The sequence below is a fragment of the Hyla sarda genome, unplaced genomic scaffold, assembly GCF_029499605.1.
Source record: "Hyla sarda isolate aHylSar1 unplaced genomic scaffold, aHylSar1.hap1 scaffold_511, whole genome shotgun sequence".
Lineage (NCBI taxonomy): Eukaryota > Metazoa > Chordata > Amphibia > Anura > Hylidae > Hyla > Hyla sarda.
The window spans coordinates 114,874-141,476 of record NW_026610522.1 but is presented as its reverse complement, the minus strand read 5'-3'; the positions used below and the strand labels follow the sequence as shown (position 1 = coordinate 141,476).

Below are 26,603 nucleotides of genomic sequence, written 5' to 3'. Positions count from 1 at the left end.
TAGTACGGTCGAAAAAAGACATATGTCCATCAAGTTCAACCAGGGAATTAAGGGGTAGGGGTGTGGCGCGATATTGGGGAAGGGATGAGATTTTATATTTCTTCATAAGCATTAATCTTATTTTGTCAATTAGGAACATTCAGCACCCACCCGCTATCAAGGCAGCTGCCTATCATGTCATGCCCTACCTGCACAGGTGTGCTGGATACTCAAATGATCCAATTAAGGAGGCCATTTAGTCAGCAGCAGCAGAAGTCCTGTGCCTGGACGCTCCAACAGCGGCCAGACACAAGCAGAAGCAGAAGCAGCAGAAGCAGCAGCAGCACCACCTTTTGTTTTTTGGCTGCAGCAGCAGCAAGGCCCACAGGGCTGGCTAGCTGGCTAGCCAGCAAGCAGGTAGCAATGAAAGTAGGAATCTTTCTTTTTAACCCTGTAAGGGGGTGGTGCACTGTACCCGAAGATACTGCCATATCGGGTCAATGCATAGGGCGACGGAAGCAAGCTTCGAAATCGGCCCCCGTTCTCAAAAATCCATTTAATATATGGTCCCCAGATAGGGGACGTATCAGATATTAAACTGATAAGAACAGATACTACACTTGATCTTAGCCAAAAGCCCGAGAAGCGATAACCGTGAAAGGGGCGGGCCCAACAAGGTGCCCTTCATGGGCACTATCACTGCTTGCTGTCAGGGAGGCTGCCAGACAATTTTCCATGCACACTCTGGGCTGGGGGGCAGTCAACCACCAGTACACACAGCAGAACCTAAACCCATACCATTATTGCTAAGCAGCAAGACAGGGGCCCATTGCACTCCCACGGGGCCTTTTTAAATGCAATCCATAACCCGGATTTGCCAGGAACCCTTCTTACTCCTCCTACTTGCATGTGACACTGGGCTTAGGATCTGCATAGGAAACACACACACAAGCACACACCTACCTTTGTTGCCTGCAGATGCCTCCTTGGCTGTCCCCAAACGGTATCAAACCAACACCCACGGGAAGCTGTAAGCATAGAGGACATGCCTGCACCCCATTGGACTTACCTGTGTGGGTTAAACCCGGGTTATTTGACAACCTATGGCGGTGATGGTTCTGCTCAGGCAGAGCAGTGCTGATGCTCCTCATAAAGCTGTCGCTGCTGTGAAGGTTCTAGGTGACATCACAAATCCCTATGGTTACATACACAACAAAGCTGGGTTGTTGTTGTTTACACTCTGCAAGGCCTGTGGAAGTGAGTGACATCATAGCACTGTAGTTCTGAGGGTTCTAGATGGATGCAACAATCTCCTGTTGCTTCTATGAAGGCCATAATAGACGACATCACCAAACAGCTCCATAGTCACATACACAGCAAAGGAGAGATGTTGTTTACACCTAGTGATGTCAGTGGTATTGAGTGACATCACAGCACAGTGCTAAGGCTCCTGGGCCTGGACACAGCAGCGGCTGCAATATCTCAACGGAGAATACGTTTATATATATGTGTGTGTGTGCGCGTATATATATATATATATATATATATATATATATATATATATATATTTCTCCGCCGAAATCACTTTTAAACCCATTTCCACCTTTTTTTCCCTTCTCTTCCTCTTACTTTTTTTTCACGTTTTTTTACGTTTTTCTCCTTTTCGCCTCTTTTCTGGGCGTATTATTCTTCTTTTTCTTCTTTTTTTTCGTCTAATGCATACCCCATCAGTGCAGCAATGCTTATTCAATACCGCCAGCAGATGGAGACACTGGGGGATAATTTTCTAAGGATTTATACTGATTTTTCCTGTCTGAATTTGTCGCACAGAAAGTTGCAGGCCAAATATGTGTGACATTTCTGCGACTTTAGCTTCTAGAGCATTTTTACAACATTATACATAGGTGCTGAATACATAAAAAGCGACTGTTCAGCGACAGACAAGTCGCATCGGCTGAAAGTAGGCCAGAATGTCAGTCCATGTTGGAGCAGGTTTAGATACAGTCTAAAGTATAGATCTCAAAGTCTGTGCACAGAATTTAGCAAGGGCCTCGCACCTTCTGATGCATCAGGTAGGTGCACAATAGCATAGCCTAACCCTCTGTACTTTGGTCTATATTGATGCGGGACATAGACAGCCAGCTGATGACCAATCCATTAGTGCAATGGATGGCTGGAAGCATTTGTCTTTGCCTTTGCAATACCACAGAAGCAATGCATGGTCAATGTACAGCAATGACACACCTGTGTGAACAGCCAGGAGACCCCCCCCCCCCATGTTATGTTACATAGTTACATAGTTAGTACGGTCGAAAAAAGACATATGTCCATCAAGTTCAACCAGGGAATTAAGGGGTAGGGGTGTGGCGCGATATTGGGGAAGGGATGAGATTTTATATTTCTTCATAAGCATTAATCTTATTTTGTCAATTAGGAACATTCAGCACCCACCCGCTATCAAGGCAGCTGCCTATCATGTCATGCCCTACCTGCACAGGTGTGCTGGCTACTCAAATGATCCAATTAAGAAGGCCATTTAGTCAGCAGCAGCAGAAGTCCTGTGCCTGGACGCTCCAACAGCGGCCAGACACAAGCAGAAGCAGAAGCAGCAGAAGCAGCAGCAGCACCACCTTTTGTTTTTTGGCTGCAGCAGCAGCAAGGCCCACAGGGCTGGCTAGCTGGCTAGCCAGCAAGCAGGTAGCAATGAAAGTAGGAATCTTTCTTTTTAACCCTGTAAGGGGGTGGTGCACTGTACCCGAAGATACTGCCATATCGGGTCAATGCATAGGGCGACGGAAGCAAGCTTCGAAATCGGCCCCCGTTCTCAAAAATCCATTTAATATATGGTCCCCAGATAAGGGACGTATCAGATATTAAACTGATAAGAACAGATACTACACTTGATCTTAGCCAAAAGGCCGAGAAGCGATAACCGTGAAAGGGGCGGGCCCAACAAGGTGCCCTTCATGGGCACTATCACTGCTTGCTGTCAGGGAGGCTGCCAGACAATTTTCCATGCACACTCTGGGCTGGGGGGCAGTCAACCACCAGTACACACAGCAGAACCTAAACCCATACCATTATTGCTAAGCAGCAAGACAGGGGCCCATTGCACTCCCACGGGGCCTTTTTAAATGCAATCCATAACCCGGATTTGCCAGGAACCCTTCTTACTCCTCCTACTTGCATGTGACACTGGGCTTAGGATCTGCATAGGAAACACACACACAAGCACACACCTACCTTTGTTGCCTGCAGATGCCTCCTTGGCTGTCCCCAAACGGTATCAAACCAACACCCACGGGAAGCTGTAAGCATAGAGGACATGCCTGCACCCCATTGGACTTACCTGTGTGGGTTAAACCCGGGTTATTTGACAACCTATGGCGGTGATGGTTCTGCTCAGGCAGAGCAGTGCTGATGCTCCTCATAAAGCTGTCGCTGCTGTGAAGGTTCTAGGTGACATCACAAATCCCTATGGTTACATACACAACAAAGCTGGGTTGTTGTTGTTTACACTCTGCAAGGCCTGTGGAAGTGAGTGACATCATAGCACTGTAGTTCTGAGGGTTCTAGATGGATGCAACAATCTCCTGTTGCTTCTATGAAGGCCATAATAGACGACATCACCAAACAGCTCCATAGTCACATACACAGCAAAGGAGAGATGTTGTTTACACCTAGTGATGTCAGTGGTATTGAGTGACATCACAGCACAGTGCTAAGGCTCCTGGGCCTGGACACAGCAGCGGCTGCAATATCTCAACGGAGAATACGTTTATATATATGTGTGTGTGTGCGCGTATATATATATATATATATATATATATATATATATATATATATTTCTCCGCCGAAATCACTTTTAAACCCATTTCCACCTTTTTTTCCCTTCTCTTCCTCTTACTTTTTTTTCACTTTTTTTACGTTTTTCTCCTTTTCGCCTCTTTTCTGGGCGTATTATTCTTCTTTTTCTTCTTTTTTTTCGTCTAATGCATACCCCATCAGTGCAGCAATGCTTATTCAATACCGCCAGCAGATGGAGACACTGGGGGATAATTTTCTAAGGATTTATACTGATTTTTCCTGTCTGAATTTGTCGCACAGAAAGTTGCAGGCCAAATATGTGTGACATTTCTGCGACTTTAGCTTCTAGAGCATTTTTACAACATTATACATAGGTGCTGAATACATAAAAAGCGACTGTTCAGCGACAGACAAGTCGCATCGGCTGAAAGTAGGCCAGAATGTCAGTCCATGTTGGAGCAGGTTTAGATACAGTCTAAAGTATAGATCTCAAAGTCTGTGCACAGAATTTAGCAAGGGCCTCGCACCTTCTGATGCATCAGGTAGGTGCACAATAGCATAGCCTAACCCTCTGTACTTTGGTCTATATTGATGCGGGACATAGACAGCCAGCTGATGACCAATCCATTAGTGCAATGGATGGCTGGAAGCATTTGTCTTGCCTTTGCAATACCACAGAAGCAATGCATGGTCAATGTACAGCAATGACACACCTGTGTGAACAGCCAGGAGACCCCCCCCCCCCCCCCCCATGTTATGTTACATAGTTACATAGTTAGTACGGTCGAAAAAAGACATATGTCCATCAAGTTCAACCAGGGAATTAAGGGGTAGGGGTGTGGCGCGATATTGGGGAAGGGATGAGATTTTATATTTCTTCATAAGCATTAATCTTATTTTGTCAATTAGGAACATTCAGCACCCACCCGCTATCAAGGCAGCTGCCTATCATGTCATGCCCTACCTGCACAGGTGTGCTGGCTACTCAAATGATCCAATTAAGGAGGCCATTTAGTCAGCAGCAGCAGAAGTCCTGTGCCTGGACGCTCCAACAGCGGCCAGACACAAGCAGAAGCAGAAGCAGCAGAAGCAGCAGCAGCACCACCTTTTGTTTTTTGGCTGCAGCAGCAGCAAGGCCCACAGGGCTGGCTAGCTGGCTAGCCAGCAAGCAGGTAGCAATGAAAGTAGGAATCTTTCTTTTTAACCCTGTAAGGGGGTGGTGCACTGTACCCGAAGATACTGCCATATCGGGTCAATGCATAGGGCGACGGAAGCAAGCTTCGAAATCGGCCCCCGTTCTCAAAAATCCATTTAATATATGGTCCCCAGATAGGGGACGTATCAGATATTAAACTGATAAGAACAGATACTACACTTGATCTTAGCCAAAAGGCCGAGAAGCGATAACCGTGAAAGGGGCGGGCCCAACAAGGTGCCCTTCATGGGCACTATCACTGCTTGCTGTCAGGGAGGCTGCCAGACAATTTTCCATGCACACTCTGGGCTGGGGGGCAGTCAACCACCAGTACACACAGCAGAACCTAAACCCATACCATTATTGCTAAGCAGCAAGACAGGGGCCCATTGCACTCCCACGGGGCCTTTTTTTTTTTTTTAAAACTTTATTTATAAATTTTCATATAACAAGAACAACAGTAAGGTCCTCAATATATAATGTATAAAACAAGGAATGAGAGACCACCAATACAATCATAATCATAATACACATATCATAATACACATATCAGAGTGAGATACATCGTGCATATACGATTAGCTAATCTACGACCCTAATTGAGGTCGAACAACTGTCCGTCCACTGGGACAGAGTAGCTATACGGCTATTAGAAGCCCCACACCTCTTCGCTATCAATCCCTCCAACACGAGGTTACTATGCACCTCCGCCAGAATGGCAGGAAGACCTGGCACCTCAGTCGACTTCCACCTCCGAGCAATGTGAGCCCTAACAACTATCAGAATATGATATAAAATGGTCATATAATGCGGGGGAACTTGTTCTAGGGACAGGAATAGTAGTGCACTCTCTGGGCCCCATGAGAAGGGGCAGTCCACTAGGTTGTCCAATAACTTCTTAATTTCGGTCCAAAGAGGTGCAATTAACGGGCAAGTCCACCACACGTGTAGCAAGGTACCACTTTCCCGGTTACATCTCCAACACACTGGGGAGGTGGTAGGGTATATTTTAGCCAGACGAACCGGCGTGTAGTACCATCGGTATAGGAGCTTCCTAGAAGCTTCGAAATGATTAACACATTTAGAATATTTTTTGTGCATGTCAAAGACACAGCTCCACTGCTCAGCCGTGAATCTGCGCGCCAGGTCCTCCTCCCATCTGGACTTAAACGTACTGTCCATTTCCCCCTCCTCCTCAGTCAAAGCTACATAAGCAAGGGAGATACCCCTAGTAAAGGAGTCCCTGCACAGGAAATGATGTTCATACGCAGTGCGAGGCCGAGAGCTATCCCAAGGGAGAGACCTCAAAAAATGTCTAAGCCTCAAATATTTGTAAAAGTCTTTCTGTGATATAGAGAACATGCGTACAATATCAGTGAAAGGCATCAACCCATTAGCATCGCTAATCAATGCCACAGTGAGGATGCCCGCATCTATGCAGGGCTTAAAATCTATATCTAGAATATAGTCTCCTATAGCAGCTAAAGGGATATCCTTCACTCTAGGTGGACAAAGACTTTTAATTCGCGCCACCTTACTCCACAACCTGATAGCAGCCGCAATAGTAGAGAAAGGAGAAGAGGGAGCAAAGGTAGGGTTAAAGCGCAATGCCCAGAGAAAGTTATTAAAATTAGAAACATTGAGGACAGCAGCTTCAATATCTACCCACAGGGGGGGAGCGTCCTGCCACCACCATTTTTTAAGCTGATCGAGTAGAACAGCGTGATAGTACATTTTAAGGTTCGGCACCCCCATACCCCCCTCATGCACAGGGCGATACAATATATTCGCACCAACCCTAGGATGCTTACCATCCCAAATAAATCGTAAGAGCATTCTCTGTAGTTGTGAGAGGAAGGAGGCGGGCACTATCATCGGCAGGCATCTAAAAAAATATAAAATTTTAGGGAGCAGCATCATCTTAGCAGTGGCAACACGTCCCGCCCATGAGACAGGAAGCCTGGAGAAGTGATCAATTTCTTTGGTAAGCAGGGACCGCATAACAGCAAAATTAGAAGCAATTGTCTTATCAGGCAACGCAGTAAGGACTATGCCTAGGTAAGGAATCTGGTCAGTGACCCATTGAAAGGGATATTTAGCTTGTAGTACTCGCTGTTGCTCAGTGGGTATCTGCAATGGTAAGATACACGACTTTGTGGGGTTAATCTTATAAAAGCTAACTCGACTAAAGGCATCAATAATGTCCATAACTGGGCCTAAAGAACTCAGGGGGTTGGATAGACTAATGATAACATCGTCGGCAAACAAGCCAATCCTGTGGTCTACTTTACCTATTTGAATGCCCGCAATGTCTGGGGAGTCCCTGATGGATTGAGCAAGCGGCTCCATAACTAAGGTAAATATAAGGGGGGACAGTGGGCACCCCTGTCTAGTCCCATTGCTAAGTGAGAAACTATTAGAAAGGGTACCCATCGTGTAAATTCTAGCAGATGGGAGCGTATATAGTGCCATAATGGCGGATTCCAAAGAGTGGGGAAAACCAAACTTACGCAGCACACTTCGCAAATATCCCCAGTGCACTCGATCGAACGCCTTCTCCGCATCAAGGGATAGCAAGAGAGAAGGCGTCCGATCGGAATGCGCTTTTGTGATGATGTCGAGAAAGCGTCTCGTACCATCCACCGTTTGACGACCCTTGACGAAGCCAACCTGGTCCCTGTGAATTAGGTCCGGCAAAACCCTATTCAACCTGGCAGCAAGAGCCAGGGCATACAATTTAATATCACTATTTAGGAGAGAGATTGGTCTGTAATTTAGGGTAGAGTCCAGTGGCTTACCAGGTTTAGGTATGGTAATGACCAGAGCATCCAACATCTCCTTAGGGGGCACACCGTTCTCCTTAATACGGTTAAAGGCTCTGGTCAAAAAGGGAGCTACGGAAGGGCCAAATCGCTTATAAAATTCATTTGTAATACCATCAGGGCCAGGTGACTTCGAGGGCTTGAGGGAACGCATACATTCAAGAATTTCTTCTGTGGAGAAGGGAGAGCAAAGATCAGATGCTTGGTCCGCGGACAGAGAGGGGAGGGACATAGAGGACAGAAAAGAAGAGATAACTGCTTCATCAGGCTGTGGAGTAGCAATGTCATGTTGAAGATTGTACAATTTACCATAAAAATCTGCAAAACAATTGGCTATACTTTGAGGGTCAGTAACTATAGAACCATCAGATTTAGTAAGGAAGGGGATTCTCTCCTTATCCTGACGTTTTTTAAGTTGTTTAGCCAGTATAGAGCCAGATCTATTACCCTGCCAATACCATGTCATTTTGAGCCTTCTCAGTGCCATCTCATAGCTGTGTAAAGAGAGGGAGTGTAGGGTAGCACTAACCTGAGAAATTTCTCCTATTAGTGATGGAGAGCACGAGGTCTTATTGCGCCTATGTAATTCCGCAAGGCGCTGTTGGAGTTCTAGAGTTTTGGTCTGGCGGAGCTTCCTGTCATAGGCTGTTTGACTAATAAAGTGACCCCTAATTGTAGCCTTAAACGCACACCAAAGCATGGGGTCTGTGACATCACCAGTATCATTAATGCGGAAGTAGGCATCAACCGCCAACTTGGTCGCTTCAGAGTATTCAGGATTATGGAGTATTAGTGGGTTAAGTCTCCAAATATAGGTCGGGCGGGTGCTATGCGATTCTTTAATGGTTACGCTTATGGGGGAATGGTCCGACCATTCTATGGGCATAATTCGGGCCTCTGAAACCAATGATAGGAGAGAGTGGGAGGTAAGGGCGTAATCTATTCTGGTGTATATCTTATGCACATGAGAAAAGAAGGTGAAGTCCCTTTCCGTGGGGTGGGATATACGCCAAACATCATATAGGTCATTTTGGGACACACTAGTGAAGAAACCTGTGGGTTCTTTTTTCAAACTGGGCGAAGTAGAATCTACACTAGGCCACATGGTCATATTAAAATCTCCTAGCAGTAGGCAGTGTCCCTTTCTCAAGGACTCCAATTTACGCAAGAATGCCCTGAGGAAGGTACACTGTTTCGCATTAGGCGCATATAAGGAGCCTAAGGTATATTGAACATTGTTTAGTAAGCACACAATAATTATAAAACGACCTCTATCATCTATCACAGAGTGCTGGACAGTAACCGTCAGGGTGTTCTTAAATGCAATCGCCACTCCTCCTTTTTTGTGAACAGCATGCGCTTGATAGATATGTGGATATCTCTTATTTTGGAGTCTATGGGCATCTAGGGCTAATAAATGGGATTCTTGTATACAGAGGACATCGGCCGCTAGGCGTCTAGCCTCCTTCCACACCAGAGACCTTTTATACGGTGAGTTAAGACCCCGCACATTCATAGACACAACCTTAATAACCATAGTTAAAGTATACATCAACGCAAAGCAGAACCATTAGCACAGTAAACTGAAAAGGAGCAGGTACTCCCGTCGAAGAGGATACATCTACACTTAGCAGCTCGCAAGAGGAGCCTCTCATATCCATTATCAGAGAAAGTGAGTGATGGAGGACCAACGGGACAGAAAACAAGTAAACAGAACGAACAACAAAGAACAAATAAATTGAGCAAGCAGTAGTAAAGACCATGTGGTAGGTCTTAATGGGGGTAGGTAAGTACATTCGACTGCAGTTAGGCCGAATGTTTAAACATTCAGGAAAAGTATCCAGAGCACTAAGAGGATAAGTAACCCAAAAGATGGGGAAGGATACCCCAGTCGCAAGCCAGTGAGACAAGTCGGACAGGCCTGTCTAAAGGCAGAGGAACAGTTCATGTCTTGATTTTTTTCTTGCGGTGGGAGACAACCTTCCATTCCTCAGCTATCTTTGCAGCATGTGGTATGTCCAGGGACCTCTGAGCAGTCAGATCAACAGGCAAGTTCCATTCCGCACACAGTTGCAAAAGGGTCTCCGGGGAAGAGACCACATGTTTGGACCCCTTATTGGTGATAATCAATTTCACAGGGAATCCCCATTTATAAGGGATCCCTTTTTCTCTGAGAGCTTTAGTCCCTGTACTGAACTCACGTCTCCTGGCTAGAGTGGCAGCAGAGAGATCCGTGAAAAGTTGGAGTCCCGAATACCCATCTGGTAGGGAGGGTGAGGAGCGCGCCACCAACATCAATTGCTCCTTAATATGGTAAAAGTGAAGGCGCAGAATCACATCCCTTGGTGTAGCAGCAGGTAGGGTTTTGGGCTTAGGGAGCCTGTGGACTCTGTCCATTAGCAGATCTAGGGTGGAAGCCTGAGGCAGCAACAATGCAAAATAATCCGTTAGGAAGGTGTTGAGGTCCTCCGTTTTCACAGACTCCGGCACCCCTCTCACCCTTAAATTGTTTCGGCGAGACCTGTCCTCCATATCAGCTATCTTAAGTTGAAGAGCGGCAACCTCATCCTCCAGGCCATTAGCTAAGTCCACTACTTCATTATGAGAAGAGGTGAGTTCCGCCATCTTGTTCTCAATGTGCGATGTGCGGTGTCCAAGAGAGGAGATTTCATGCTGTATATTGGACACGGCTGCCTTAATGTCTCCCTGAATGGAGGTATGTAACTCAGCGAGAAGCCCCCTCATAATAGGTTCAGTTAGGGGCGCCGACGGAGAGCTCCCATCAGGGCCTCCTGGGCCTCTAGTATGCAGGGTCCCCGCTCCCAGTGGCTTGGAGGAGATCGGGGAAAACGGTACCTGCGGGTCCTGCTGCACCGAAGGCGACCAGCCTGTCAGGAGAATCGGAGGAGTTGAAGGAGAAGCCTCCAGGGCGCAGCCCGTCTGAGAGGATGAAGACGCTGGTGAGGCACTTCCAGTAGCCGGAGACGCTGACCCGCACTGAGCCGCGCCATCTTGTGAGGCCTCTGCAGCAGGAAAGAACGCCGTGAGCTTCAGTGGGCTCTTTTTCCCTCGCCTCCGGGTCATCATCAGGTGCCCCGATAGTTCAGGTACCGGTGGGCACAATTGCCGTAGCGATATGCTCAGGATCAATGCTGTGTAGCCGCTATTAGGCCTGGGCTGCAGCGGAGCACAAGGTTTATGCGACCGCCGCCATGCACTGCAGGACACGCCCCCCAGAAGGGCATTCTACGTATCAGATATTAAACTGATAAGAACAGATACTACACTTGATCTTAGCCAAAAGGCCGAGAAGCGATAACCATGAAAGGGGCGGGCCCAACAAGGTGCCCTTCATGGGCACTATCACTGCTTGCTGTCAGGGAGGCTGCCAGACAATTTTCCATGCACACTCTGGGCTGGGGGGCAGTCAACCACCAGTACACACAGCAGAACCTAAACCCATACCATTATTGCTAAGCAGCAAGACAGGGGCCCATTGCACTCCCACGGTGCCTTTTTAAATGCAATCCATAACCCGGATTTGCCAGGAACCCTTCTTACTCCTCCTACTTGCATGTGACACTGGGCTTAGGATCTGCATAGGAAACACACACACAAGCACACACCTACCTTTGTTGCCTGCAGATGCCTCCTTGGCTGTCCCCAAACGGTATCAAACCAACACCCACGGGAAGCTGTAAGCATAGAGGACATGCCTGCACCCCATTGGACTTACCTGTGTGGGTTAAACCCGGGTTATTTGACAACCTATGGCGGTGATGGTTCTGCTCAGGCAGAGCAGTGCTGATGCTCCTCATAAAGCTGTCGCTGCTGTGAAGGTTCTAGGTGACATCACAAATCCCTATGGTTACATACACAACAAAGCTGGGTTGTTGTTGTTTACACTCTGCAAGGCCTGTGGAAGTGAGTGACATCATAGCACTGTAGTTCTGAGGGTTCTAGATGGATGCAACAATCTCCTGTTGCTTCTATGAAGGCCATAATAGACGACATCACCAAACAGCTCCATAGTCACATACACAGCAAAGGAGAGATGTTGTTTACACCTAGTGATGTCAGTGGTATTGAGTGACATCACAGCACAGTGCTAAGGCTCCTGGGCCTGGACACAGCAGCGGCTGCAATATCTCAACGGAGAATACGTTTATATATATGTGTGTGTGTGCGCGTATATATATATATATATATATATATATATATATATATATATTCTCCGCCGAAATCACTTTTAAACCCATTTCCACCTTTTTTTCCCTTCTCTTCCTCTTACTTTTTTTTCACGTTTTTTTACGTTTTTCTCCTTTTCGCCTCTTTTCTGGGCGTATTATTCTTCTTTTTCTTCTTTTTTTTCGTCTAATGCATACCCCATCAGTGCAGCAATGCTTATTCAATACCGCCAGCAGATGATGACACTGGGGGATAATTTTCTAAGGATTTATACTGATTTTTCCTGTCTGAATTTGTCGCACAGAAAGTTGCAGGCCAAATATGTGTGACATTTCTGCGACTTTAGCTTCTAGAGCATTTTTACAACATTATACATAGGTGCTGAATACATAAAAAGCGACTGTTCAGCGACAGACAAGTCGCATCGGCTGAAAGTAGGCCAGAATGTCAGTCCATGTTGGAGCAGGTTTAGATACAGTCTAAAGTATAGATCTCAAAGTCTGTGCACAGAATTTAGCAAGGGCCTCGCACCTTCTGATGCATCAGGTAGGTGCACAATAGCATAGCCTAACCCTCTGTACTTTGGTCTATATTGATGCGGGACATAGACAGCCAGCTGATGACCAATCCATTAGTGCAATGGATGGCTGGAAGCATTTGTCTTTGCCTTTGCAATACCACAGAAGCAATGCATGGTCAATGTACAGCAATGACACACCTGTGTGAACAGCCAGGAGACCCCCCCCCCATGTTATGTTACATAGTTACATAGTTAGTACGGTCGAAAAAAGACATATGTCCATCAAGTTCAACCAGGGAATTAAGGGGTAGGGGTGTGGCGCGATATTGGGGAAGGGATGAGATTTTATATTTCTTCATAAGCATTAATCTTATTTTGTCAATTAGGAACATTCAGCACCCACCCGCTATCAAGGCAGCTGCCTATCATGTCATGCCCTACCTGCACAGGTGTGCTGGCTACTCAAATGATCCAATTAAGGAGGCCATTTAGTCAGCAGCAGCAGAAGTCCTGTGCCTGGACGCTCCAACAGCGGCCAGACACAAGCAGAAGCAGAAGCAGCAGAAGCAGAGAAGCAGCAGCAGCACCACCTTTTGTTTTTTGGCTGCAGCAGCAGCAAGGCCCACAGGGCTGGCTAGCTGGCTAGCCAGCAAGCAGGTAGCAATGAAAGTAGGAATCTTTCTTTTTAACCCTGTAAGGGGGTGGTGCACTGTACCCGAAGATACTGCCATATCGGGTCAATGCATAGGGCGACGGAAGCAAGCTTCGAAATCGGCCCCCGTTCTCAAAAATCCATTTAATATATGGTCCCCAGATAGGGGACGTATCAGATATTAAACTGATAAGAACAGATACTACACTTGATCTTAGCCAAAAGGCCGAGAAGCGATAACCGTGAAAGGGGCGGGCCCAACAAGGTGCCCTTCATGGGCACTATCACTGCTTGCTGTCAGGGAGGCTGCCAGACAATTTTCCATGCACACTCTGGGCTGGGGGGCAGTCAACCACCAGTACACACAGCAGAACCTAAACCCATACCATTATTGCTAAGCAGCAAGACAGGGGCCCATTGCACTCCCACGGGGCCTTTTTAAATGCAATCCATAACCCGGATTTGCCAGGAACCCTTCTTACTCCTCCTACTTGCATGTGACACTGGGCTTAGGATCTGCATAGGAAACACACACACAAGCACACACCTACCTTTGTTGCCTGCAGATGCCTCCTTGGCTGTCCCCAAACGGTATCAAACCAACACCCACGGGAAGCTGTAAGCATAGAGGACATGCCTGCACCCCATTGGACTTACCTGTGTGGGTTAAACCCGGGTTATTTGACAACCTATGGCGGTGATGGTTCTGCTCAGGCAGAGCAGTGCTGATGCTCCTCATAAAGCTGTCGCTGCTGTGAAGGTTCTAGGTGACATCACAAATCCCTATGGTTACATACACAACAAAGCTGGGTTGTTGTTGTTTACACTCTGCAAGGCCTGTGGAAGTGAGTGACATCATAGCACTGTAGTTCTGAGGGTTCTAGATGGATGCAACAATCTCCTGTTGCTTCTATGAAGGCCATAATAGACGACATCACCAAACAGCTCCATAGTCACATACACAGCAAAGGAGAGATGTTGTTTACACCTAGTGATGTCAGTGGTATTGAGTGACATCACAGCACAGTGCTAAGGCTCCTGGGCCTGGACACAGCAGCGGCTGCAATATCTCAACGGAGAATACGTTTATATATATGTGTGTGTGTGCGCGTATATATATATATATATATATATATATATATATATATATATATATATATTCTCCGCCGAAATCACTTTTAAACCCATTTCCACCTTTTTTTCCCTTCTCTTCCTCTTACTTTTTTTTCACGTTTTTTTACGTTTTTCTCCTTTTCGCCTCTTTTCTGGGCGTATTATTCTTCTTTTTCTTCTTTTTTTTTCGTCTAATGCATACCCCATCAGTGCAGCAATGCTTATTCAATACCGCCAGCAGATGGAGACACTGGGGGATAATTTTCTAAGGATTTATACTGATTTTTCCTGTCTGAATTTGTCGCACAGAAAGTTGCAGGCCAAATATGTGTGACATTTCTGCGACTTTAGCTTCTAGAGCATTTTTACAACATTATACATAGGTGCTGAATACATAAAAAGCGACTGTTCAGCGACAGACAAGTCGCATCGGCTGAAAGTAGGCCAGAATGTCAGTCCATGTTGGAGCAGGTTTAGATACAGTCTAAAGTATAGATCTCAAAGTCTGTGCACAGAATTTAGCAAGGGCCTCGCACCTTCTGATGCATCAGGTAGGTGCACAATAGCATAGCCTAACCCTCTGTACTTTGGTCTATATTGATGCGGGACATAGACAGCCAGCTGATGACCAATCCATTAGTGCAATGGATGGCTGGAAGCATTTGTCTTTGCCTTTGCAATACCACAGAAGCAATGCATGGTCAATGTACAGCAATGACACACCTGTGTGAACAGCCAGGAGACCCCCCCCCCCCATGTTATGTTACATAGTTACATAGTTAGTACGGTCGAAAAAAGACATATGTCCATCAAGTTCAACCAGGGAATTAAGGGGTAGGGGTGTGGCGCGATATTGGGGAAGGGATGAGATTTTATATTTCTTCATAAGCATTAATCTTATTTTGTCAATTAGGAACATTCAGCACCCACCCGCTATCAAGGCAGCTGCCTATCATGTCATGCCCTACCTGCACAGGTGTGCTGGCTACTCAAATGATCCAATTAAGGAGGCCATTTAGTCAGCAGCAGCAGAAGTCCTGTGCCTGGACGCTCCAACAGCGGCCAGACACAAGCAGAAGCAGAAGCAGCAGAAGCAGCAGCAGCACCACCTTTTGTTTTTTGGCTGCAGCAGCAGCAGCAAGGCCCACAGGGCTGGCTAGCTGGCTAGCCAGCAAGCAGGTAGCAATGAAAGTAGGAATCTTTCTTTTTAACCCTGTAAGGGGGTGGTGCACTGTACCCGAAGATACTGCCATATCGGGTCAATGCATAGGGCGACGGAAGCAAGCTTCGAAATCGGCCCCCGTTCTCAAAAATCCATTTAATATATGGTCCCCAGATAGGGGACGTATCAGATATTAAACTGATAAGAACAGATACTACACTTGATCTTAGCCAAAAGGCCGAGAAGCGATAACCGTGAAAGGGGCGGGCCCAACAAGGTGCCCTTCATGGGCACTATCACTGCTTGCTGTCAGGGAGGCTGCCAGACAATTTTCCATGCACACTCTGGGCTGGGGGGCAGTCAACCACCAGTACACACAGCAGAACCTAAACCCATACCATTATTGCTAAGCAGCAAGACAGGGGCCCATTGCACTCCCACGGGGCCTTTTTAAATGCAATCCATAACCCGGATTTGCCAGGAACCCTTCTTACTCCTCCTACTTGCATGTGACACTGGGCTTAGGATCTGCATAGGAAACACACACACAAGCACACACCTACCTTTGTTGCCTGCAGATGCCTCCTTGGCTGTCCCCAAACGGTATCAAACCAACACCCACGGGAAGCTGTAAGCATAGAGGACATGCCTGCACCCCATTGGACTTACCTGTGTGGGTTAAACCCGGGTTATTTGACAACCTATGGCGGTGATGGTTCTGCTCAGGCAGAGCAGTGCTGATGCTCCTCATAAAGCTGTCGCTGCTGTGAAGGTTCTAGGTGACATCACAAATCCCTATGGTTACATACACAACAAAGCTGGGTTGTTGTTGTTTACACTCTGCAAGGCCTGTGGAAGTGAGTGACATCATAGCACTGTAGTTCTGAGGGTTCTAGATGGATGCAACAATCTCCTGTTGCTTCTATGAAGGCCATAATAGACGACATCACCAAACAGCTCCATAGTCACATACACAGCAAAGGAGAGATGTTGTTTACACCTAGTGATGTCAGTGGTATTGAGTGACATCACAGCACAGTGCTAAGGCTCCTGGGCCTGGACACAGCAGCGGCTGCAATATCTCAACGGAGAATACGTTTATATATATGTGTGTGTGTGCGCGTATATATATATATATATATATATATATATATATATATATATATATATATATATCTATATATATTTCTCCGCCGAAATCACTTTTAAACCCATTTCCACCTTTTTTTCCCTTCTCTTCCTCTTACTTTTTTTTCACGTTTTTTTACGTTTTTCTCCTTTTCGCCTCTTTTCTGGGCGTATTATTCTTCTTTTTCTTCTTTTTTTTCGTCTAATGCATACCCCATCAGTGCAGCAATGCTTATTCAATACCGCCAGCAGATGGAGACACTGGGGGATAATTTTCTAAGGATTTATACTGATTTTTCCTGTCTGAATTTGTCGCACAGAAAGTTGCAGGCCAAATATGTGTGACATTTCTGCGACTTTAGCTTCTAGAGCATTTTTACAACATTATACATAGGTGCTGAATACATAAAAAGCGACTGTTCAGCGACAGACAAGTCGCATCGGCTGAAAGTAGGCCAGAATGTCAGTCCATGTTGGAGCAGGTTTAGATACAGTCTAAAGTATAGATCTCAAAGTCTGTGCACAGAATTTAGCAAGGGCCTCGCACCTTCTGATGCATCAGGTAGGTGCACAATAGCATAGCCTAACCCTCTGTACTTTGGTCTATATTGATGCGGGACATAGACAGCCAGCTGATGACCAATCCATTAGTGCAATGGATGGCTGGAAGCATTTGTCTTTGCCTTTGCAATACCACAGAAGCAATGCATGGTCAATGTACAGCAATGACACACCTGTGTGAACAGCCAGGAGACCCCCCCCCCCCCCCCATGTTATGTTACATAGTTAGTACGGTCGAAAAAAGACATATGTCCATCAAGTTCAACCAGGGAATTAAGGGGTAGGGGTGTGGCGCGATATTGGGGAAGGGATGAGATTTTATATTTCTTCATAAGCATTAATCTTATTTTGTCAATTAGGAACATTCAGCACCCACCCGCTATCAAGGCAGCTGCCTATCATGTCATGCCCTACCTGCACAGGTGTGCTGGCTACTCAAATGATCCAATTAAGGAGGCCATTTAGTCAGCAGCAGCAGAAGTCCTGTGCCTGGACGCTCCAACAGCGGCCAGACACAAGCAGAAGCAGAAGCAGCAGAAGCAGCAGCAGCACCACCTTTTGTTTTTTGGCTGCAGCAGCAGCAAGGCCCACAGGGCTGGCTAGCTGGCTAGCCAGCAAGCAGGTAGCAATGAAAGTAGGAATCTTTCTTTTTAACCCTGTAAGGGGGTGGTGCACTGTACCCGAAGATACTGCCATATCGGGTCAATGCATAGGGCGACGGAAGCAAGCTTCGAAATCGGCCCCCGTTCTCAAAAATCCATTTAATATATGGTCCCCAGATAGGGGACGTATCAGATATTAAACTGATAAGAACAGATTTTTTTTTTTTTTTAAGTTAGCCCTCAGAACTCAATCAGAGCTCCAAGATCTTATATGGACTCGATTGTTTTGTTCATCATCAGGTAACACTTTTATTTATTCCTAAAAAAAGACAAATTGAAATAAAATATTATAACAACAATAAAAATAATAAACATTCCAAAATTATAATAAATTCATTCCCTTTCTCCGGGCGTAAACTGCCAAGTAATCAATTAAACCATAGGTTAAGCTTCCTTTTTCCATTTCCCTTTTTACTGGGATGGCCAACCAGGCCGGTATTTTATAAGTTACCATAAATCGATCCACGTCAGGGCGAAAAGAATCATAAACTTTGTTTCTTACTGCAGGCAACTGGGCTTTAAAGGTGGATAATAGATCATCCAGGTCCTGTAAGAACAATTCTCTTTCCTCATCTGGAGCTCTCTCCAAAATAGTTTGGAAAGACCCTGAATATCCTCTTAAATCTCTCACCGGCTCTTCATTTTTCTTTTTACTCTTATGCTCTCCAATGTTCTTTTCTTCTACTATCATCTCTTTTCCAACAATTTTTGGCTCTTGGGTTACCACAGATCTTTTAATTTCTGGCTCTTGTTCAGAAACTTCTTCTTCTCTTTTCTTCTTCCTCTTTGGACAGTTCACATACATGTGACCAATTTTGTTACATAAATTACATTTACTTTTTTGGCTACAGGATTCGATTTCATGACCTTCTTTTTGGCATTTTTGGCACCACATTGAGGTGCACTCTTCCTTTAAATGGCCATATTTCTTGCATTTTCTACAGAAATTCTGCATACCTGCAAAAAACATATCTCCATTGATAACCCCTATTTTAAAACGGGCAGGGGGATAAAGAACTCTTCCATCTGCGTCTTCCTTGAACTTTACTTTAAATCTCCACTTTGTTGTCCAGACTCCATACTGATTATAAATTTTCCCAAGTGGCGCAATTTCCTCACAAAATTGGGTCAAAAGAATTATAATATCCTCCTCAGGGACGTAAGGACTATACATCCTCACCGTTAAAATTCTTTCTCTCCTGGGAAAGTGGGGAATGACTTCCACGCCCTCCCACACTGGATCAGACTTGATTGTCTCAAATTTCTTCCAAAATAAATCATAATCCTCTTCGGAAACCAAAATAACATCAAAGCACCCTTTCTTTGGAAATTCCAACATGGAAAGGATTTGTGTCTTTGCAATTTCCAAAACTCCAAAAAGAATTTCCTCCATTACAAAGGAAAGTCCTCTTCTTTTCTTCTCAAGGTCTTTCAGCAGGATCCGGACCCCATTCTTGATCTTCCCAAAAAAAGGAACCTCCTCTCCAACAGATTGAGAGGTGTCCATGATCTCTTCCATCTTCAATAGGCGTGTCCAGGCAGGGACAGAAAAACACTCCCCCACCAAAGAGTGGGCAGTGAAGGGTGATCGCCTCCCGTTGTCTGGGGACTAAGCCGGCTCCCTAATAGCAGCAGGGGGGTGAAGTCCCTCCGTTAAGAAGGACGATCCCCCCAGGCCAAGGAGCCGGGTACCCCAGACACCCTCTGACCAGACCAAGTGAGCAGATACTACACTTGATCCTAGCCAAAAGGCCGAGAAGCGATAACCGTGAAAGGGGCGGGCCCAACAAGGTGCCCTTCATGGGCACTATCACTGCTTGCTGTCAGGGAGGCTGCCAGACAATTTTCCATGCACACTCTGGGCTGGGGGGCAGTCAACCACCAGTACACACAGCAGAACCTAAACCCATACCATTATTGCTAAGCAGCAAGACAGGGGCCCATTGCACTCCCACGGGGCCTTTTTAAATGCAATCCATAACCCGGATTTGCCAGGAACCCTTCTTACTCCTCCTACTTGCATGTGACACTGGGCTTAGGATCTGCATAGGAAACACACACACAAGCACACACCTACCTTTGTTGCCTGCAGATGCCTCCTTGGCTGTCCCCAAACGGTATCAAACCAACACCCACGGGAAGCTGTAAGCATAGAGGACATGCCTGCACCCCATTGGACCTACCTGTGTGGGTTAAACCCGGGTTATTTGACAACCTATGGCGGTGATGGTTCTGCTCAGGCAGAGCAGTGCTGATGCTCCTCATAAAGCTGTCGCTGCTGTGAAGGTTCTAGGTGACATCACAAATCCCTATGGTTACATACACAACAAAGCTGGGTTGTTGTTGTTTACACTCTGCAAGGCCTGTGGAAGTGAGTGACATCATAGCACTGTAGTTCTGAGGGTTCTAGATGGATGCAACAATCTCCTGTTGCTTCTATGAAGGCCATAATAGACGACATCACCAAACAGCTCCATAGTCACATACACAGCAAAGGAGAGATGTTGTTTACACCTAGTGATGTCAGTGGTATTGAGTGACATCACAGCACAGTGCTAAGGCTCCTGGGCCTGGACACAGCAGCGGCTGCAATATCTCAACGGAGAATACGTTTATATATATGTGTGTGTGTGCGCGTATATATATATATATATATATATATATATATATATATTTCTCCGCCGAAATCACTTTTAAACCCATTTCCACCTTTTTTTCCCTTCTCTTCCTCTTACTTTTTTTTCACGTTTTTTTACGTTTTTCTCCTTTTCGCCTCTTTTCTGGGCGTATTATTCTTCTTTTTCTTCTTTTTTTTCGTCTAATGCATACCCCATCAGTGCAGCAATGCTTATTCAATACCGCCAGCAGATGGAGACACTGGGGGATAATTTTCTAAGGATTTATACTGATTTTTCCTGTCTGAATTTGTCGCACAGAAAGTTGCAGGCCAAATATGTGTGACATTTCTGCGACTTTAGCTTCTAGAGCATTTTTACAACATTATACATAGGTGCTGAATACATAAAAAGCGACTGTTCAGCGACAGACAAGTCGCATCGGCTGAAAGTAGGCCAGAATGTCAGTCCATGTTGGAGCAGGTTTAGATACAGTCTAAAGTATAGATCTCAAAGTCTGTGCACAGAATTTAGCAAGGGCCTCGCACCTTCTGATGCATCAGGTAGGTGCACAATAGCATAGCCTAACCCTCTGTACTTTGGTCTATATTGATGCGGGACATAGACAGCCAGCTGATGACCAATCCATTAGTGCAATGGATGGCTGGAAGCATTTGTCTTTGCCTTTGCAATACCACAGAAGCAATGCATGGTCAATGTACAGCAATGACACACCTGTGTGAACAGCCAGGAGACCCCCCCCCCCCCCCCATGTTATGTTACATAGTTACATAGTTAGTACGGTCGAAAAAAGACATATGTCCATCAAGTTCAACCAGGGAATTAAGGGGTAGGGGTGTGGCGCGATATTGGGGAAGGGATGAGATTTTATATTTCTTCATAAGCATTAATCTTATTTTGTCAATTAGGAACATTCAGCACCCACCCGCTATCAAGGCAGCTGCCTATCATGTCATGCCCTACCTGCACAGGTGTGCTGGCTACTCAAATGATCCAATTAAGGAGGCCATTTAGTCAGCAGCAGCAGAAGTCCTGTGCCTGGACGCTCCAACAGCGGCCAGACACAAGCAGAAGCAGAAGCAGCAGAAGCAGCAGCAGCACCACCTTTTGTTTTTTGGCTGCAGCAGCAGCAAGGCCCACAGGGCTGGCTAGCTGGCTAGCCAGCAAGCAGGTAGCAATGAAAGTAGGAATCTTTCTTTTTAACCCTGTAAGGGGGTGGTGCACTGTACCCGAAGATACTGCCATATCGGGTCAATGCATAGGGCGACGGAAGCAAGCTTCGAAATCGGCCCCCGTTCTCAAAAATCCATTTAATATATGGTCCCCAGATAGGGGACGTATCAGATATTAAACTGATAAGAACAGATACTACACTTGATCTTAGCCAAAAGGCCGAGAAGCGATAACCGTGAAAGGGGCGGGCCCAACAAGGTGCCCTTCATGGGCACTATCACTGCTTGCTGTCAGGGAGGCTGCCAGACAATTTTCCATGCACACTCTGGGCTGGGGGGCAGTCAACCACCAGTACACACAGCAGAACCTAAACCCATACCATTATTGCTAAGCAGCAAGACAGGGGCCCATTGCACTCCCACGGGGCCTTTTTAAATGCAATCCATAACCCGGATTTGCCAGGAACCCTTCTTACTCCTCCTACTTGCATGTGACACTGGGCTTAGGATCTGCATAGGAAACACACACACAAGCACACACCTACCTTTGTTGCCTGCAGATGCCTCCTTGGCTGTCCCCAAACGGTATCAAACCAACACCCACGGGAAGCTGTAAGCATAGAGGACATGCCTGCACCCCATTGGACTTACCTGTGTGGGTTAAACCCGGGTTATTTGACAACCTATGGCGGTGATGGTTCTGCTCAGGCAGAGCAGTGCTGATGCTCCTCATAAAGCTGTCGCTGCTGTGAAGGTTCTAGGTGACATCACAAATCCCTATGGTTACATACACAACAAAGCTGGGTTGTTGTTGTTTACACTCTGCAAGGCCTGTGGAAGTGAGTGACATCATAGCACTGTAGTTCTGAGGGTTCTAGATGGATGCAACAATCTCCTGTTGCTTCTATGAAGGCCATAATAGACGACATCACCAAACAGCTCCATAGTCACATACACAGCAAAGGAGAGATGTTGTTTACACCTAGTGATGTCAGTGGTATTGAGTGACATCACAGCACAGTGCTAAGGCTCCTGGGCCTGGACACAGCAGCGGCTGCAATATCTCAACGGAGAATACGTTTATATATATGTGTGTGTGTGCGCGTATATATATATATATATATATATATATATATATATATATATTTCTCCGCCGAAATCACTTTTAAACCCATTTCCACCTTTTTTTCCCTTCTCTTCCTCTTACTTTTTTTTCACGTTTTTTTACGTTTTTCTCCTTTTCGCCTCTTTTCTGGGCGTATTATTCTTCTTTTTCTTCTTTTTTTTCGTCTAATGCATACCCCATCAGTGCAGCAATGCTTATTCAATACCGCCAGCAGATGGAGACACTGGGGGATAATTTTCTAAGGATTTATACTGATTTTTCCTGTCTGAATTTGTCGCACAGAAAGTTGCAGGCCAAATATGTGTGACATTTCTGCGACTTTAGCTTCTAGAGCATTTTTACAACATTATACATAGGTGCTGAATACATAAAAAGCGACTGTTCAGCGACAGACAAGTCGCATCGGCTGAAAGTAGGCCAGAATGTCAGTCCATGTTGGAGCAGGTTTAGATACAGTCTAAAGTATAGATCTCAAAGTCTGTGCACAGAATTTAGCAAGGGCCTCGCACCTTCTGATGCATCAGGTAGGTGCACAATAGCATAGCCTAACCCTCTGTACTTTGGTCTATATTGATGCGGGACATAGACAGCCAGCTGATGACCAATCCATTAGTGCAATGGATGGCTGGAAGCATTTGTCTTTGCCTTTGCAATACCACAGAAGCAATGCATGGTCAATGTACAGCAATGACACACCTGTGTGAACAGCCAGGAGACCCCCCCCCCCCCCCCCCATGTTATGTTACATAGTTACATAGTTAGTACGGTCGAAAAAAGACATATGTCCATCAAGTTCAACCAGGGAATTAAGGGGTAGGGGTGTGGCGCGATATTGGGGAAGGGATGAGATTTTATATTTCTTCATAAGCATTAATCTTATTTTGTCAATTAGGAACATTCAGCACCCACCCGCTATCAAGGCAGCTGCCTATCATGTCATGCCCTACCTGCACAGGTGTGCTGGCTACTCAAATGATCCAATTAAGGAGGCCATTTAGTCAGCAGCAGCAGAAGTCCTGTGCCTGGACGCTCCAACAGCGGCCAGACACAAGCAGAAGCAGAAGCAGCAGAAGCACCACCTTTTGTTTTTTGGCTGCAGCAGCAGCAAGGCCCACAGGGCTGGCTAGCTGGCTAGCCAGCAAGCAGGTAGCAATGAAAGTAGGAATCTTTCTTTTTAACCCTGTAAGGGGGTGGTGCACTGTACCCGAAGCTACTGCCATATCGAGTCAATGCATAGGGCGACGGAAGCAAGCTTCGAAATCGGCCCCCGTTCTCAAAAATCCATTTAATATATGGTCCCCAGATAGGGGACGTATCAGATATTAAACTGATAAGAACAGATACTACACTTGATCTTAGCCAAAAGGCCGAGAAGCGATAACCGTGAAAGGGGCGGGCCCAACAAGGTGCCCTTCATGGGCACTATCACTGCTTGCTGTCAGGGAGGCTGCCAGACAATTTTCCATGCACACTCTGGGCTGGGGGGCAGTCAACCACCAGTACACACAGCAGAACCTAAACCCATACCATTATTGCTAAGCAGCAAGACAGGGGCCCATTGCACTCCCACGGGGCCTTTTTAAATGCAATCCATAACCCGGATTTGCCAGGAACCCTTCTTACTCCTCCTACTTGCATGTGACACTGGGCTTAGGATCTGCATAGGAAACACACACACAAGCACACACCTACCTTTGTTGCCTGCAGATGCCTCCTTGGCTGTCTCCAAACGGTATCAAACCAACACCCACGGGAAGCTGTAAGCATAGAGGACATGCCTGCACCCCATTGGACTTACCTGTGTGGGTTAAACCCGGGTTATTTGACAACCTATGGCGGTGATGGTTCTGCTCAGGCAGAGCAGTGCTGATGCTCCTCATAAAGCTGTCGCTGCTGTGAAGGTTCTAGGTGACATCACAAATCCCTATGGTTACATACACAACAAAGCTGGGTTGTTGTTGTTTACACTCTGCAAGGCCTGTGGAAGTGAGTGACATCATAGCACTGTAGTTCTGAGGGTTCTAGATGGATGCAACAATCTCCTGTTGCTTCTATGAAGGCCATAATAGACGACATCACCAAACAGCTCCATAGTCACATACACAGCAAAGGAGAGATGTTGTTTACACCTAGTGATGTCAGTGGTATTGAGTGACATCACAGCACAGTGCTAAGGCTCCTGGGCCTGGACACAGCAGCGGCTGCAATATCTCAACGGAGAATACGTTTATATATATGTGTGTGTGTGCGCGTATATATATATATATATATATATATATATATATATATCTCCGCCGAAATCACTTTTAAACCCATTTCCACCTTTTTTTCCCTTCTCTTCCTCTTACTTTTTTTTCACGTTTTTTTACGTTTTTCTCCTTTTCGCCTCTTTTCTGGGCGTATTATTCTTCTTTTTCTTCTTTTTTTTCGTCTAATGCATACCCCATCAGTGCAGCAATGCTTATTCAATACCGCCAGCAGATGGAGACACTGGGGGATAATTTTCTAAGGATTTATACTGATTTTTCCTGTCTGAATTTGTCGCACAGAAAGTTGCAGGCCAAATATGTGTGACATTTCTGCGACTTTAGCTTCTAGAGCATTTTTACAACATTATACATAGGTGCTGAATACATAAAAAGCGACTGTTCAGCGACAGACAAGTCGCATCGGCTGAAAGTAGGCCAGAATGTCAGTCCATGTTGGAGCAGGTTTAGATACAGTCTAAAGTATAGATCTCAAAGTCTGTGCACAGAATTTAGCAAGGGCCTCGCACCTTCTGATGCATCAGGTAGGTGCACAATAGCATAGCCTAACCCTCTGTACTTTGGTCTATATTGATGCGGGACATAGACAGCCAGCTGATGACCAATCCATTAGTGCAATGGATGGCTGGAAGCATTTGTCTTTGCCTTTGCAATACCACAGAAGCAATGCATGGTCAATGTACAGCAATGACACACCTGTGTGAACAGCCAGGAGACCCCCCCCCCCCCCCCCCCATGTTATGTTACATAGTTACATAGTTAGTACGGTCGAAAAAAGACATATGTCCATCAAGTTCAACCAGGGAATTAAGGGGTAGGGGTGTGGCGCGATATTGGGGAAGGGATGAGATTTTATATTTCTTCATAAGCATTAATCTTATTTTGTCAATTAGGAACATTCAGCACCCACCCGCTATCAAGGCAGCTGCCTATCATGTCATGCCCTACCTGCACAGGTGTGCTGGCTACTCAAATGATCCAATTAAGGAGGCCATTTAGTCAGCAGCAGCAGAAGTCCTGTGCCTGGACGCTCCAACAGCGGCCAGACACAAGCAGAAGCAGAAGCAGCAGAAGCAGCAGCAGCACCACCTTTTGTTTTTTGGCTGCAGCAGCAGCAAGGCCCACAGGGCTGGCTAGCTGGCTAGCCAGCAAGCAGGTAGCAATGAAAGTAGGAATCTTTCTTTTTAACCCTGTAAGGGGGTGGTGCACTGTACCCGAAGCTACTGCCATATCGAGTCAATGCATAGGGCGACGGAAGCAAGCTTCGAAATCGGCCCCCGTTCTCAAAAATCCATTTAATATATGGTCCCCAGATAGGGGACGTATCAGATATTAAACTGATAAGAACAGATACTACACTTGATCTTAGCCAAAAGGCCGAGAAGCGATAACCGTGAAAGGGGCGGGCCCAACAAGGTGCCCTTCATGGGCACTATCACTGCTTGCTGTCAGGGAGGCTGCCAGACAATTTTCCATGCACACTCTGGGCTGGGGGGCAGTCAACCACCAGTACACACAGCAGAACCTAAACCCATACCATTATTGCTAAGCAGCAAGACAGGGGCCCATTGCACTCCCACGGGGCCTTTTTAAATGCAATCCATAACCCGGAT

At 46.1% G+C, this 26,603-nt stretch overlaps 8 non-coding genes and 3 pseudogenes across 8 annotated transcripts; all 11 read right to left on the bottom strand.

Annotated features, from left to right (window-relative positions):
• Positions 1–438: 438 nt before the first annotated feature.
• LOC130337961 (U2 spliceosomal RNA) lies at positions 439–629 on the bottom strand. Its single transcript, XR_008878761.1, has one exon. It is a non-coding gene; the product is annotated as a U2 spliceosomal RNA (small nuclear RNA).
• Positions 630–2,718: 2,089 nt separating this feature from the next.
• LOC130337950 (U2 spliceosomal RNA) lies at positions 2,719–2,909 on the bottom strand. The gene has a single exon (XR_008878751.1). It is a non-coding gene; the product is annotated as a U2 spliceosomal RNA (small nuclear RNA).
• A 2,091-nt stretch (positions 2,910–5,000) lies between these two features.
• On the bottom strand, positions 5,001–5,191 carry LOC130338020 (U2 spliceosomal RNA). The gene has a single exon (XR_008878797.1). It is a non-coding gene; the product is annotated as a U2 spliceosomal RNA (small nuclear RNA).
• A 5,803-nt stretch (positions 5,192–10,994) lies between these two features.
• LOC130337976 (U2 spliceosomal RNA) lies at positions 10,995–11,120 on the bottom strand (annotated as a pseudogene).
• A 2,090-nt stretch (positions 11,121–13,210) lies between these two features.
• On the bottom strand, positions 13,211–13,401 carry LOC130338017 (U2 spliceosomal RNA). The gene has a single exon (XR_008878795.1). It is a non-coding gene; the product is annotated as a U2 spliceosomal RNA (small nuclear RNA).
• Positions 13,402–15,497: 2,096 nt separating this feature from the next.
• Positions 15,498–15,688, bottom strand: LOC130338016 (U2 spliceosomal RNA). Its single transcript, XR_008878794.1, has one exon. It is a non-coding gene; the product is annotated as a U2 spliceosomal RNA (small nuclear RNA).
• A 2,103-nt stretch (positions 15,689–17,791) lies between these two features.
• On the bottom strand, positions 17,792–17,966 carry LOC130337972 (U2 spliceosomal RNA; annotated as a pseudogene).
• A 1,450-nt stretch (positions 17,967–19,416) lies between these two features.
• On the bottom strand, positions 19,417–19,553 carry LOC130337979 (U2 spliceosomal RNA; annotated as a pseudogene).
• Positions 19,554–21,638: 2,085 nt separating this feature from the next.
• Positions 21,639–21,829, bottom strand: LOC130338015 (U2 spliceosomal RNA). The gene has a single exon (XR_008878793.1). It is a non-coding gene; the product is annotated as a U2 spliceosomal RNA (small nuclear RNA).
• A 2,082-nt stretch (positions 21,830–23,911) lies between these two features.
• LOC130337953 (U2 spliceosomal RNA) lies at positions 23,912–24,102 on the bottom strand. Its single transcript, XR_008878753.1, has one exon. It is a non-coding gene; the product is annotated as a U2 spliceosomal RNA (small nuclear RNA).
• Positions 24,103–26,188: 2,086 nt separating this feature from the next.
• Positions 26,189–26,379, bottom strand: LOC130337952 (U2 spliceosomal RNA). The gene has a single exon (XR_008878752.1). It is a non-coding gene; the product is annotated as a U2 spliceosomal RNA (small nuclear RNA).
• Between the last annotated feature and the right edge of the window lie 224 nt (positions 26,380–26,603).